Genomic DNA, 16047 nt, shown 5'->3' on the forward strand with positions numbered 1-16047 from the left:
TTTTGACTGATTATTTGTTTTTTGGGTGTTGAGTTTGAGAAGTTCTTTATAGATCTTGGATACCAGCCCTTTATCTGTAGTGTCATTTGCAAATATCTTCTCCCATTCTGTGGGTTGCCTCTTTGTTTTGTTGACTGTTTCCTTTGCTGTGCAGAAGCTTTTTATCTTGATGAAGTCCCAAAAGTTCATTTTTGCTTTTGTTTTACTAGTTTTTGGAGATGTATCTTGAAAGAAGTTGCTGTGGGCGATGTCAAAGAGGTTACTGCCTATGTTCTCCTCTAGGATTTTGATGGATCCCTGTCTCCCATTGAGGTCTTTCATCCATTTTGAGTTTATCTTTGTGAATGGTGTTAGAGAATGGTCGAGTTTCATTCTTCTGCATGTGGCTGTCCAATTTTCCCAGCACCATTTATTGAAGACTGTCTTTTTTCCATTGCATGTTTTTTCCTGCTTTGTCAAAGATTATTTGACCATAGAGTTGAAGGTCCATATCTGGGTTCTCTATTCTGTTCCATTGGTCTATATGTCTGTTTTTGTGCCAGTACCATGCTGTCTTGGTGATCACTGCTTTGTTATGTAGCTTGAAATCGGGCAACGTGATGCCCCCAGCTTTGTTTTTCTTTTTCAACATCTCCTTGGTGATTTGGGGTCTTTTCTGATTCCATACAAATTTTAGGATTGTTTGTTCCAGCACTTTGAAAAATGTCATTGGAATTTTGATCGGGATGGCATTGAAAGTATAGATTGCTCTGGGTAGCATAGACATTTTAACAATGTTTATTCTTCTGATCCATGAGCATGGAATATTTTTCCATCTTTTTGTGTCTTCTTCAATTTCTTTCATGAGTGTTTTGTAGTTCCTAGAGTATAGATCCTTTACCTCTTTGGTTAGGTTTATTCCGAGGTATCTTATGGTTTTTGGTGCTACTGTAAATGGAATTGTTTCTCTAATTTCTCTTTCTACAGTTGCGTTGTTAGTGTATAAGAAAGCAACTGATTTCTGTACATTGATTTTGTATCCTGCCACATTACTGAATTGCTGGATGAGTTCTAGTAATTTGGGGGTGGAGTCTTTTGGGTTTTCCACATAAAGTATCATGTCGTCTGCGAAAAGAGAGAGTTTGACTTCTTTGCCAATTTGAATACCTTTTATTTCTTTTTGTTGTCTGATTGCTGTTGCTAGGACTTCTAGTACTATGTTGAACAATAGTGGCGAGAGTGGGCATCCTTGACGTGTTCCTGATCTTAAGGGAAAGTGTCTCAACTTTTCCCCATTGAGGATGATATTCGCTGTGGGTTTTTCATAGATGGATTTTATGAACTTGAGGAATGTTCCCTCTATCCCTATACTCTGAAGAGTTTTAATCAGGAAAGGATGTTGTATTTTATCAAATGCTTTTTCTGCATCAATTGAGAGGACCATATGGTTCTTCTCCCTCCTCTTATTAATGTGTTCTATCATATTGATTGATTTGCGAATGTTGAACCACCCTTGCATCCCGGGGATAAATCCCACTTGGTCGTGGTGGATGATCCTTTTAATGTATTGTTGGATCCTGTTAGCTAGGATTTTGTTGAGGATTTTGGAATCCATATTCATCAGGGATATCGGTCTGAAATTCTCCTTTTTGATGGGGTCTTTGGTTTGGGGATTAAGGTAATGCTGGCCTCATAGAATGAGTCTGGAAGCTTTCCTTCTGTTTCTATTTTTTGAAACAGCTTCAGTAGAATAGGTATTATTTCTTCTTTGAATGTTTGGTAGAATTCCCCAGGGAATCCATCAGGCCCTGGACTCTTGTTTTTTGGAAGGTTTTGATCACTGCTTCAATCTCATTAGTGGTTATTGGCCTATTCAGGTTGTCAGTTTCTTCTTGTTTCAGTCTTGGCAGCTTATAGGTTTCCAGGAAGGCCTCCATTTCATCCAGATTGCTCAGTTTATTGGCATATAGTTGATAATAATTTCTAATAATTGTTTCTATTTCCTTGGTGTTAGTCGTGATCTCTCCCCTTTCATTCATAATTTTATTAATTTGGGTCCTTTCTCTTTTCTTTTGGATAAGTCTGGCCAGTGGTTTATCGATCTTATTAATTCTTTCAAAGAACCAACTTCTAGTTTTGTTGATCTGATCTACTGTGTTCCTGGTTTCTAATTCATTGATTTCTGCTCTAATTTTACTTATTTCTCTTCTAATGCGTGGCTTAGGCATCGTTTGTTGCTTTTTCTCTAGTTCTTTAAGGTGTAGAGTTAGTTGGTGAATTCTGGATTTTTCTATTTTTTTGAGTGAGGCTTGGATGGCTATGTATTTCCCCCTTAGGACCGCCTTTGCAGTATCCCATAGGTTTTGGACCGATGTGTTTTTGTTCTCATTGATTTCCATGAATTGTTTAAGTTCTTCTTTGATTTCCTGGTTGACCCAAACATTCTTGAGCAGAGTGGTCTTTAGCTTCCAAGTGTTTGAATTTCTGCCAAATTTTTTCTTGTGATTGAGTTCCAGTTTTAGAGCATTGTGGTCTGAGAATATGCAGGGAATAATGTCAATCTTTTGGTATCGTTTGAGACCTGATTTGTGACCCAGTATATGGTCTATTGGAGAAAGTTCCATGTGCGCTCGAGAAGAATGAGTATTCTGTTGTTTTAGGGTGGAATGTTCTGTAAATATCTATGAGGTCCATCTGGTCCAATGTATCATTCAAAGCTCTTGTTTCCTTGTTGATTTTCTGCTTAGATGATCTGTGCATTGCTGAGAGTGGAGTATTGAGGTCTCCTACAATTAACGTATCGTTATCAATATGACTCCTTATGTTGGTTAACAGTTAGCTTATGTAGATGGCTGCTCCCATGTTGGGGGCATAGATATTTACAGTTGTTAGATCTTCTTGTTGGATAGACCATTTAAGAATGATATAGTGTCCTTCTGTGTCTCTTATTACAGACTTTAGTTTAAAATCTAATTTGTCTGATAAAAGAATTGCTACCCCAGCTTTCTTTTGAGGTCCGCTGGCATGGAAGATGGATTTCCATCCCTTCACTTTCAGTCTAGGTGTATCTTTAGGTTCAAAATGAGTCTCTTGTAGACAGCATATGGATGGGTCCTGTCTTTTTATCCAATCTGCAAACCTGTGCCATTTTATGGGAGCGTTTAGGCCATTCACGTTGAGAGTGATTATTGAATTAGTGATTATTGAATTATTGAAAGATATGAATTAATGTCATCATGTTGCCTGTGAAGACGTTGTTTTTATAGATTGTCCCTGTAAATTTCTGTTGTAGATCACTCTTGGGGTCTTTCTCCTTTTATAGAACCCCCCTTAATATTTCTTGCAGAGCCGGCTTAATGGTCACATATTCTTTCAGTTTCTGCCATCGTGGAAGCTCTGCATCTCTCCATCCATTCTAAATGAAAGCCTTGCCGGATAAAGTATTCTTGGCTGCATGTTCTTCTCATTTAGTACCCTGAATATGTCTTGCCAGGCCTTTCTGGCTTGCCAGGTCTCTGTGGATAGGTCTGACGTTATTCTGATGTTCCTCCCTCTGTACATAAGGAATCTCTTTCCCCTAACTGCCCTTAAGATGGTTTCCTTGGTTCTAAGATTTGCAAGTTTTACTATTACATGCCGGGGTGTTGGCCTGTTTTCCTTGATCTTGGGGGGGTCCTCTCTGCCTCTAGGACTCGAATGTTTGTTACATTCCCCAGATTAGGGAAGTTCTCAGCTACGATTTGCTCAAAAATATCTTCTAGTCCTCTTTCTCCACTCCCACTGGAATTCCAATTATTCTGACATTGGAATGCTTCCTGGTGTCACTTATTTCTCTGATTCTATTTTCATGGATTCTGAGTTGTTTTTCCCTGGCCTCCTCTTTTCCCTTTTTATCTATTATATTATCTTCCAGGTCGCTTATTCACTCTTCTGTTTCAGTTACCCTAGCTGTTAGATTATCTAGGTTGGATTGGATCTCATTGATAGCATTTTTAAGTTCTGCCAATTCACCTTTTATTTCTGCCCTTAGAGACTCTATGTTGCCATTAATTGATTTCTCCATTCTAGCCATTGTCTTCACAATTGCTAGCCTGAATTCCATCTCCGACATCTTGGTTATATCTGCATCCATTTGTAAATCTGCAGCATAAGTCATAATCTCTGAGTCTTTTCTGTTTTGGGGGCTTCTCCTCCTAGTCATTCTGTTGATGGGTGTTTGAGGGAATGTATAGAGTCCAAATTATTGACCAGAACCCAAGCAAGATGCACCTGTTTTCTTGGGGACCTTAGGGTTGCCGGCCTCTTGTTTTCCCAGCCTGTCTTCTGGGGGAGGGGCCTGCCATGCTGTTACTCAGGCAACCCTGTTTGGGCGGAGTTGCCCTGCCCCCCTGTGGTGGGGCATGGGCTCAGCGGGAATCAGTCTTTGGGGCTTTTGTTCTCTGGCGGCTTTCCCTGGCCTCTTTCCACGTCTCTTCCTCCAGTCAGAGCAGAAGAGACCATTTCCAGCCCTCTGCCTCAGAGCAGAGAGATCGCTGTCTGTTCTTCAGTGAGCTCTCCAGGCCACACTGTCTCCGTTTCTGTCCCTGCTGCTATAAACTGCAGCGTCCTGGGTTGTGTGCCCCTCCGCAGTGCTCCCAGTCCTGCCTCCAGGTTGGGGCACGTCTCTATCCTTTGTGCTTCTAAAACCACCAGCCGCTCCCAGTTCGCGGTGCGCGACTCCGCTGCTCCGGGTTTCCGGCCCGGGGGCTGCAGTTCGCAGGTGTGACCCTGCCACTCTGGGTTTCCGCCTGGGGGGCTGCCCTAAAGTCCTTTCCCTGCTGCTACTGGTCTGCGAGTCTGTGCTCGGTCCCCAGCGCGTGAGACTGTCGCTCACCAGCGGTGTAGGTTCCCCACGGCCAGGCACCCTCCCGCTGCCGTTTATCCTCCGATACCTGCCCGCGGAATCACGGCTCCCCGCTTAGTACCTCAAAACCAACCACCTGCGATATTCTGTTTGTAGAGATCCAGATCTTCTTACATCTCAGGCTGGTTTCGTGGGTGCTCAGAGTGGTCTGGTAGATATCCAGCTCAATTCCGGGGACCAGTTGAAATAGTGTCCCCTACTCCTCCACCATTTTTCCCCCCTCAGCATCGTTTTATATGTAATTAGACTGGAACATTCTTAAAGGATTTTCAAACAATACTGACCCATGCTAGTTTTCATGTTACATATTCGCTATAGATTCTAAACCCTGTGTAAGATATCTTATTAGTATGTGTGTTTATGTGCACTTTTGAGCCCACACTAGAACACAGTTTCTTCTCCAATACTCTGCAACATTAAAAAAAAAAAAAACTGACCATGAAAAAAAAATGGTCACAAAGGAAAATTGGCTAACTGCTGATATCATAAATCATTTTAGCTACATTTTCTGATCATGATGCAAGTAGATAAATAAATATCAAATTGATTAATAATAAAAGGGAAAATGCAACCTTGACTCCGAAAACATGCACATGGGAGGTTATTTATTTATTTAAATTCAGTTAACATCTAGTGTATTATTAGTTTCAGAGGTAGAGTTCAGTGATTCATCAGTCTTATATAACACCCAATGCTCATTACATCATGTGCCCTCCTTAATGTCCATCACCCAGTTACCCTATTCCTTCACCCCCTTTCCCCTCCAGCAACCCTCAGTTTCCTATGATTAAGAGTCCCTTATGGTTTGTCTCCCTCTCTGATTTTGTCTTGTTTTATTTTTTCCTCCTTTCCCCTATGCTCCTGTTTTGTTTCTTAAATTCTACATATGAGTGACATCATATGATAATTGTCTTTCTCTGATTGACTTATTTTGCTTAGCATAATACCCTCTAGTTCCATCCACATCATTGCAAATGGCAAGATTTCATTTTTTTGATGGCTAAGTAGTATTACATTGTATATATATACCACATCTTCTTTATCCATTCATCTGTTGATGGACATCTGGGCTTTTTCCAGTTTGCCTATTGTGGACATTGCTGCTGTGAACATTGGGGTGTAGGTGCCCTTATGGATCACTACATTTGTGTCTTTGGTGTAAATACCTAGTAGTGCAATTGCTGGGTCATAGGGTAACTCTATTTTCAACTTTTTGAGGAACCTCTATACTGTTTTCCAGAGTGGCTGCACCAGCTTGCATTCCCACCAGCATTCACATGGGAGTTTAAATAATGCCCTTCTAAGAAATGATTAAGTGAAAGAGAAAATTAAAGCAGACATTAGAGATTGTTTAAAACAAATTATAGTGCATAAATTTCAAAATCTATGGGAGATGATATTTAGACCAAAATATATTACTTAAATGTATTTATTAGATAATAGAAAAAATGCAAATAAATAAAATAAGTTTCAAGTTGGTGAAGACAAAAATACACTGGCAAGTAAAAAAAACAAAAAACTTGATGGTAAAAACTTTCTTGGCAGAGGGAATAGCTTTTCTAGATGCTGAAGGGTGGCTGGTGATTAAACATGTGCTTGTTATGTTCTAAGCGTAGAAACATATAAACAGTGTGTCTGTGGCACAAAAATCAAGGAGGAAAGAAAGTGGTAAAACATGAGGTTGGAGACCAATCATATAGGATATTATAGGCTAAGATCTCAAGTTTGGACTTATTCTCAACCATTGGAAGCCTAGTGGGTTTTAAGTAGTAAAATGCTGTAATTTGATTTTGTATGAAAATTAGGTAATTTGAGGCAAGTAAATCATTTAGGAGGAAGTTGTAGTAGTTAAGAAGAGAACTATTGGGGGCTTGGAATAATGAGCCAACAGAAGAGAAAAGAAGGAGATAGGGACACCTGGGTGGCTCAGTCGGTTAAGGGTCTGACTCTTCATTTCAGCTCAGGTCATGATCTCAGGGTCATGAGCTTGAGCTCTGCATCAGGCTCAGGGTGGAGTCTGCTTGAGATTCTCTCTCTTCCCCTCTGCCCCTCCCACTCCTTGCACACACTCTCTCTCTCTAAAAATAAATAAATAAAATCTCAAAAAAGAAAAGAAGGAGTTAGACTCAAGATGTATTTTGGAGATAGAGCCTGGAGTAATTGGTGATAGATTAGATGAGAGGTAAGAGGTCAGAAAGGAGAAATCAAGTATGACTGAGTTGGGGAAAGTTTTTGGAAGGACAGTCCCTTTTGTTCTTTATATGTTTATGATACCTAATAGAGAAGTTGAGATGTCAAGTAGATTTTGAAAATATGAGTGGATTATAGTAGAGAGTTATGGATGAGAAATATATAAAGTCATATTTAATGCATATTGATGAATGAATGGGTTTGTGGATACCTTTCTTTACGATGATCACAGATCAGGGAAAGTACCATATAACTACTAGAAAAACAACTGCAAGTACATAGTCTGTTGCTACTTCGTCTGTTGTATGATAACCGGTCTTTCAAAGATTTTGACATTTTGACTCCTCTACTCTTGGGATTCTGTCTGAGAGAATTATGAGAAGCCAGGGTCAAATGGGAAATGAAGTGCTGTTACATCAAGAGCTGGGCAAATCCTTAACAACTTTTGAGTTAGAGCTGTGATAAAAGCTAATTAGAGAACACTGCTTAAGCCATGAGAACCAAACAAAACCTGTTGCACTCCTCTTTCCTTGAGTATGAAATGGGTGGGACTATATCCAGATGTCCTACAGTTATTTATAAGAAAGGTGCAGGTAGGAAATAGTAAAAACAGAACAGTTGTCTGGGTAGAAAATCTGCCTAGATAGAATCTGAAAACTGTAATCTAAAAACATGTGGCTAATGACTTCTAAGGCTTTAGTAGTAAAACATGCCTCCAAAGACTGTTTCAGGCATTGGCCACTCAGAGATTAGCAATGACTCCTGCCTTGGGGAGCAACCAGTAAAGGGTATGAGGAGAGGTTTGGAAAGAAGAAATGAGCCTAATGAGACCCCTTCTCTTTCAGGAAGAATCTTTTAAAAAGGTGTTTTTCTGGTTCCATAATAAAAGAGGAGAAAGAGAAAGGAATTAAAACACAGCCAATTTCAAATAAAATGCTAGGAAATACATTTTAAAGCAGTGTATAATTAACCTGTCAAATGCTTTACCTCACACATTATTCAAGCAAACGGCTTACAAATATTCCATCGACAACGAGATGTAAACTGTTTTGTTGAGAAGGACGACTTGTAACTATACTTTTAATGTTCTACCTGTATTATGCATTTTTGTTGTGACAAATCCTCAATATATAAGAAATATGAATAGCATTTGAAGTTCATTAGCATAGATGAAATTACAAAGATTATCAATCCCTATTCATTATGACATATGTTTGTTATTATCTTTTATGAAGATAAAACTACCCTTCACAATAAAAGTGTTAAAGATAATTCTATAGAACATTTGTTTGGGATGGGAAAGAGTGAGAAAGGGTGAGCAATAGGGAATATTTTTCTGACCAATGATTGTGATTCTCATTTTTGAGAATCTTAAAAGATGCTCCAAAATAAAATACAAAGTTCAAATCAACTGACATAAATCTTTTTAGGGCAAAAAGGTAGGTATTGAACAGAGTCTTACATACACAAACATCCTCATACAAATAATTTTCTTTTTTTTTTTAAAGATTTTATTTATTCATTTGACAGAGAGAGAGAGAGAGAGACAGTGAGAGAGGGAATACAAGCAGGGGGAGTGGGAGGGGGAGAAACAGGGCTCCTGCTGAGCAGGGAGCCCGATGTGGGGCTCGATCCCAGGACCCTGGGATCATGACCTGAGCTGAAGGCAGACGCTTAACAACTGAGCCGCCCCGGGTGCCCCACAAATAATTTTCTTAATATGATGTGTCTCTTTGTGATCTGCCTGTTACATTTTGGTCTCAATTCACTTTTCCTTAAATACTTTATGTTCCAGCCAAAGTATATTACACAGAGACCTTCCCTGTCCAGCCACTATGCATACAGTATTTTTTAAATGTCTCCTAAGAATTCTTTGTAAAGGTTTAGGATACCATCCTTACCCCTCTCACCACTTACACACTTCATTTTTTTTTGTCTCCATCTTGTTTATTCATGAAGATTCTGAAACTGAGATGTCATCTCTCTTGATCAATCCAGTCTGGGTTAAAGCCCTTTAGTATATGTCCTTTGTACACTGCTTTTCCTTCAGTTACCCTAATCATCACATGATAGAGCTATCTTGAATTTACATGTCTGTCTTTTTTACTTATCTGCTTTGGGTAGGGACCATATTTTCTAGATCCTGATATTCTTGGAAACTGACACAGTGTTGGTTACATGGTAGACATAAATGAATGCATAAACAAACCATGTTGTTTTTACAAATTGTCTTAAGAAAAAATCATTTTTTTTCCAACTTATTCCACATAGAAAGAAGATACATAGATATTTTGTTGTAATAAAAGGAATTAGAATGAAGGACTTAAGACATAATATCTATATTCACATACAATAAAATATAAGTAAACTCTTTAGATACATAATGTCAGATATTTATGGAAATGCTTATATTTTGATATTATTTAGACAGATGATGAGTATACAAAATTATTAGTTTATTGTTTACTTGGATATGAATTTTCCTTCATATTATTTGTGTTTTTTTAATCGTATCAGGAAAGATCAAAGCATGTATTGAAAAATGTCCACTATCACCTAGATAAAATAGTCTTTTCATAGAACAGATGCAATTATCAAACAGAATTGTATTCATTATTTTATGCCAATTATCATTCAACTTATGAAGCAACTCCTTTTGCTATTGATTTTATTATCCTGATGGTTTGTTTTTCCTCTCTTGGCTTTCAGAACAAGACCCATAATTATTATTCTAATTGCCAACTCTGTTTTACACACAAATACGCACACACACCAAGAATTTCAATAAAAATTGTATATTCTAGGGGCGCCTGGGTGGCTCAGTCGTTAAGCATCTGCCTTTGGCTCAGGTCATGATCCGAGCGTCCTTGGATCGAGCCCTGCATCGGGCTCCCTGCTCTGCGGGAAGCCTGCCTCTCCCTCTCCCACTCCCCCTGCTTGTGTTCCCTTTCTCACCGTGTCTCTGTCAAATAAATAAAAAATCTTTAAAAAAAATTGTATATTCTATTTACATTTGTTTGCCTTCTTCTTTCTATAGTCTCCTCTTCATATGCACACCTAGCCTACTTGCCATATGTATATAATGCAGTTGTCTTACACTAGGTGTGAAAATATCTGTTGCTAGTACCATTTTTGCCATGAACTAGTCAGATTACCTTAGGTTTGTCATTGAACCTTCTGAATCAATGTTTCCATCTATAAAACAGGGATAATAATAACTCCACTGTCTGTTGTAAGATACCTAATTATATAAATTACACTATTGTTCTATTACATAAATATGCATTTTAACGACATTAAAAAAGCATTGATTACTGCCCATTGGTGTCGTCAATAACTGTGTGATTTATTAGCTAAAAGAGAGTGTCATAAAAAATCAGCATCTTTCTTGCTACTGGCTAGTTTGGGGCAAAATGAGATGGCAAGAATATATTCTGAGTCTTTCCCACCTTTTTTATATTTGCTTTCTTCCTATTTCTCTTAAATATAGGAAAAATTTTATTGCTTTTTCCCAGAATATCTGTATCCAGTTCAAAACATGCATTCTGAGGCTATCTACCTGCTTTCCTTTTTTCATTTGTAATAAAGGTGTTCAAGAAAAAAATACCTGAAATGCCAGCAGGCTTTATTTCCCAAATGATTATGATTATTCTATATCCTCTATTATTTTTTCTCACATAGATACACATATAAAAGTTAATTAAAGCAGTTTTGTACTTTGGCCAATTAAAAGTACCAAACCTAGGAAAGAATGTTAGCTAAGTTAAAGCTTCCAGTTCGTTCTTCATCTGATTACTAGATAATTCAGTATGACTTTTGTTTTTTATTTTTTTGTATGCGGTGAGCACATTAGAAAAAAGGATTGGAAATTATGTGAATAGATGTTTTGGCGAAGATGAAATGTTTAATGGCACACTTATCTAGATGATTATAATAATTCTCCAATCTACTTTTTATGGGTAGATATAGTCTTGGGCAAATGTGCATGAAATAAATATTCCAAAGTTGCTCAGGGGTGCTTTGTTTTACTTTATTTTTTTCCCTGTCATTTTTTATCTGATAAAAATAAAATTGAAATTGAAAATACTTAGAGCAGCAACATAAAGATCCAGTGTTAAATGTCCATAGGACTTACAGAAGGAAGCACTCACTTATATCCTGTGAACCTTCAGTGGGTGTCAGGTATTCCTAAATCAACTAGAGGTCATGGGGCTAAAGTGGAAGCTTTTATTTCTAAGCTGTCTGAACCTGCAGTTTCTTGGAAGATCTTTTAAAAGTGATTCTGAAGTGATTAAATTGCACTTTCAAGAATCTAGAAATGCAGTTTGGATACTCATCTTCTCAAAAAAGCACTGTTTGGTCAGGCCTGAGAGTTTGGCTTCTTTTTCCACCTAGGCCTAATGCTAAACAATTAATTATTTGGGCTTCAGCTATGTTCTTATTATATGAGTGCAGAATCCTGAGTGAAATTAGTTTTGTTTCACTATTTTTTTTAATCAATATTGTCAGGAAAACTTCTAATGAGTACTTTTCCAGTCACACAAATAGTAGCACACAGATCAATAAGCATCATGCAATTTGAATATTGAATTCACCCTTTGAAATGGCCTTAGAAAGTTAGCTCATTGATGTGGGAAAGCTTTAATTGCAGTTGCCATTAGATGAACACAAAATCCAAATGTCAAAAGCTCCTTTGCAGTTGGGAGAGCGATGAAGTTAAAATAGCCATGGTCATCAAAGTGCTGAGTTCAGGAAATTCCAGGAAATCACAAGAGTCTTTTGAAAAGCTGAGAGCAGTTGGGTCAACATTAGCATACATTGTGTGAATAAAGGGCTGCTTTTTTCACTGTTATGTTCCATTTTTTTTTAAATGTAAAGATATATTTCAGTTAAAGTGCCAAGATGATAATGCCTAAGAACATTTGAATGGCTTCTCTAATATGCAAGATTAAAATCAGTTAACAGAGCTAAGTGGGCAGTTTAAGAGTCTAGATTTGAGGCTAGGATGTCAGGGGTGAGGCTATCAAATACATACATAAATCATGAACTTCTGTGTCTGCAGGTTTCATAGCACCATAGAGCTTAAATCTGTGATAAAAAATGAGCAAAGGAATAATGGCATAATTTAAATTGCTGAGGAGTATAATTTTGCATTCAGGTGGTTAGACTGGAGTTGTGAAGATGGTGGAGGGGGAAGAGGTGGGTGATAAAATTTTGACCTGAACTTCTAAAATTGATTGTCACTCAGAAGATACATAAATTGCTTTTTATTATAATCACTTTTCACATAGTGGAAGCTCAATAAATATTAGTGGAATTATTTACAATAATAATGTAGACAGAGGAAAAAAAATCTTATCCTTCTACCCTTTTAGGTTCTTGGCTGGGGAACCTGTTGCAACAGATAGATTAAACAAACAAAAGTTCATCTATATATATAGATATATATATATCTCATATACATAGGGAGAAACTGAGGGAAGAGTAAACTCCAAAAGATGGCTAGAACTTGAGCTTAAGTACCATCTTCAGCTAAAACAAAGAAAAGTATGAAGAGGCAAGTTATGGGAAAGTTATCGTAAATAGTACAGTAAACAAAGGTAAGTTTTATTATGCAGATTTAAGTCTGTACCTTCTATATTGATGAGTAGCTTGTGTTTTAGAGTCATCCTTCTCCTTCTGGTATGGAGAGGGTGACATGCTTACAATTGGAGAGTTCCTTTATAAATGTAAATTTTCCTCGCAAATGGGTAGCATACTGTTTCCAGAGCTTTTCCTGTGTCTGTTTTTCAGAATAATCAGATCAAAATAGTTCTTATGCCAAAGAGGCATATTTTGTGGTGGCATATTCTGGTTTCCTACAGTGATACAATCACAACAACTAATAATACTAATATTTATTGAATATTATGATATCTGAGGCCTTATTCTAAATGCTTCTTATATGACAACCCATGTAATCTTCACAAAGCTATGCAAAATTTATTACTGTTCATATTTTAGAGATGAAGAACTTAGCAAATATAAGATAAAAAACCATAAAGTGATACAGGTCTGTATAGTTCCATAGCTCATCCTCTTGGGCATTGTTCTCTGAGATCCAACTCTGAAATTGAGAATAGTTTTGTTTATCTATTTATTTTATATATTCACTACTCTTAAGAGAGTTCCTAAAGTTGAAAGTTCCTAACTTTCAGATTGCGCATTCTTTGTTTTCTGTCAACAGCTTTAATTGCAAGAATTTTGAGTGTGCTTGTTTTGATGAGCACCAGGTGGTGTATGGAATTGTTGAATCACTGTATTATACACCTAAACTAATAGTACACTGTATGTTAACTAACTGGAATTTAAACAAAAACTTAGAAAACAAAACAGAAAAAAATAATTTTAACTTCACTTAATCTTTATAGTTTTTACCTACAATTGGATAGGTTTTATTGCTTTTTTTTTTTTTTTAAAGATTTTATTTATTTGACAGAGACAGCGAAAGAGGGAGCACAAGCATGGGGGAGTGTGAGAGGGAGGAGGAGGCTCCCCGCTGAGCAGGGAGCCCGATGCGGGGCTCAATCCCAGGAACCTGGGATCATGACCTGAGCCAAAGGCAGACGCTTAATGACTGAGCCACTCGGGTGCCCTGAGTTTTTTTTTTTTTTTTTTTAATTTTACCACATTAATTAGTATAATTTCTCCTCTTTGGTGACCACTTAGTCAGAAATTTTAAGGACAGCTTCACCTTCTCTTTAATGAATCGGATTGGTAAATTCAAGGAGGAAACTTATGTATTGCTTCTGTCATGCAAGAAAGAGAAAAAAAGATGGACATCTGTCCTAAACAACAAAGTAGCACAAGCATGAGCTATGCATGGTGTAGTAAACAAAACAGAGACATAATATATTGAAGTAAGAGCCAATAACATTCAACACAATAGAAAGTATTGTCAATTTTTCTAGTGGATAAAGTTGCTATGTCAAAAGGCTGATGAAATTATATACTGGTCAGGTTAGTACACAGTAATTAATACTTGGGGTCTTTTATACTGAGGCTCACTATATTTGGAGTACCACATAAAAACTTGGACATGTTACCAGCACTTAAAGTCAAGCAGCAACACTTGGGAGTTTATTTACCTTCATGTGGCTACAGTTTATACTCCACATTAATTGCTAATATTTGTCATTTCACAGTTTATTGATTGGTTGTTCTTTGTTGCTTATTAAGATATGAATTGCCAAGTATTTGCCAATACACTCAGTTGTTGAAAGTTAAAAGGAATTCCCTCAGGAAATTGCAGAAAATGTGGCTCACAATTATGAAGCTGGGTCTCATTATCTAAAAAGTGGGTCTGTGATTTTTAATGACTTTACTCTCCTGTGTTGTGTTGTTTTTGTTAGGGTTTTTATATGAAGTGCCTTGCAACTGTATGTGAATTCAATAACTAACTTAACCTTTCTGTTATTTCTCACTCTTAGTTTTTCTTCATTGTTTAATTTGTCTATTTCTTGGTGGGCACTAACTCAATGCCATTCCCTTCAGTAAGCATTTATTAAGGGTCCATTGTTTATGTGGCACTGTGTGTCAGACTGTCTGTTGCTTTAATTTTTGTTGTTCTTGGTGTTTTAATCAGACTTATAGCCCTAGGCATTGGTTCATTTTAAATTCTTTAACAGTATTGTCAAATACCACTTATTTCTTTAGCCATCTCATCAAATTAAATAAAATAGTTTCCTTTGTACCAGAAATCCTTCTTTTAGCAATGTATTCTGAATTAATAATCATATGTCATAAGACTGTGCATGCTCATAACACTTTTTCCCTCTTCATTATTAACCATCTAAAAGGTTAGTTACAAAATGCAAACTATACTTAGACTTAAATATGTTCCTTTCCATAAAAAAATCATCAGTATTATTCCTGGTATATCGTACATTTCTATTTTCTTCAGTAAATACAAGAAGTCCAAATCTTCCAGATCATTCAATATCACTAAATTTCTATCCTCATTTTTTTCCTAGGCATCCTCTAATTTGATTCAGGATATTACCACTCCCCATCTCAACTCATCAAACTGACCATGCTCTCTGGAAAGCAAAATCCCCTAGTGTATAGTTTGTGGGGTCTGCCATAACAAAATACCACAAGCTGTGTGGCTTAAACAACGGAATGTTGTGTGTTTTTGCTGTTGTTGTTGTTTTGTTTTGTTTTTGTTTCTTTCCAGTTCTAGATGCTGGAAATCTAAGATCAAAATGTCAGCTGAGTTGGTTTCTTCTGAAGCCTCTCTTTTTGGCTTGTAGATGGCCATCTTCTCCCTAAGTCTTCACATGGTCTTCTATTTATAACTACCTGTGTTCAAATTTTCCTTTTCTTATATGGACACCATTCATATTGGATTAGGACTCACTATAATGCCCCCATTTTAACTTAATTACCTCTTTAATGACCCTTTCTCCAAATACAATGAGATTCTGAGGTACTGGGTGTCAAGACTCCACCATATGAATTATTGGGGGACATGACTCAGCCCATTTATCTCTTTCTAGAGTTCAGATCTAGCTTTCTCCTAAAGTAACTGCTTCTTCCACAAGTGTGTGTTTGTTGGTTTTTAATGATGGCTTTGGTACATAACTGTATACCTCATATTCAACAGAGCCTGGCAGTGGTAAACCAGAGTGTTTGTGCTTTGAGGAGTTAACAAATATTAAAACAATTCAGAAAGTGATAATTTCTCTGAAGAAATTGGAATATCTGGCAAGGAGGGGGTGCTTTTTTGGAAAGAGTTCCTAGGATGCCTTTTTGAGGTGACTGGGAAGAGACCTGAATGATGAAGAGCTAATGTCAGAGGAAACAAGTCACTTGGTACAAGGACCAAACAAGGATGAGCATGAAAGTCATTTGGTAGAGTCCATTGAAGAGGAGAATGGTAGGAGAGAGGCCAGACTACAGATTATGATGGTTGTTTTAGGCTTTGGCAGATTGTT

This window comes from Halichoerus grypus, chromosome 4, assembly GCF_964656455.1.
Source record: "Halichoerus grypus chromosome 4, mHalGry1.hap1.1, whole genome shotgun sequence".
In the NCBI taxonomy this organism is placed as follows: Eukaryota; Metazoa; Chordata; class Mammalia; order Carnivora; family Phocidae; genus Halichoerus; species Halichoerus grypus.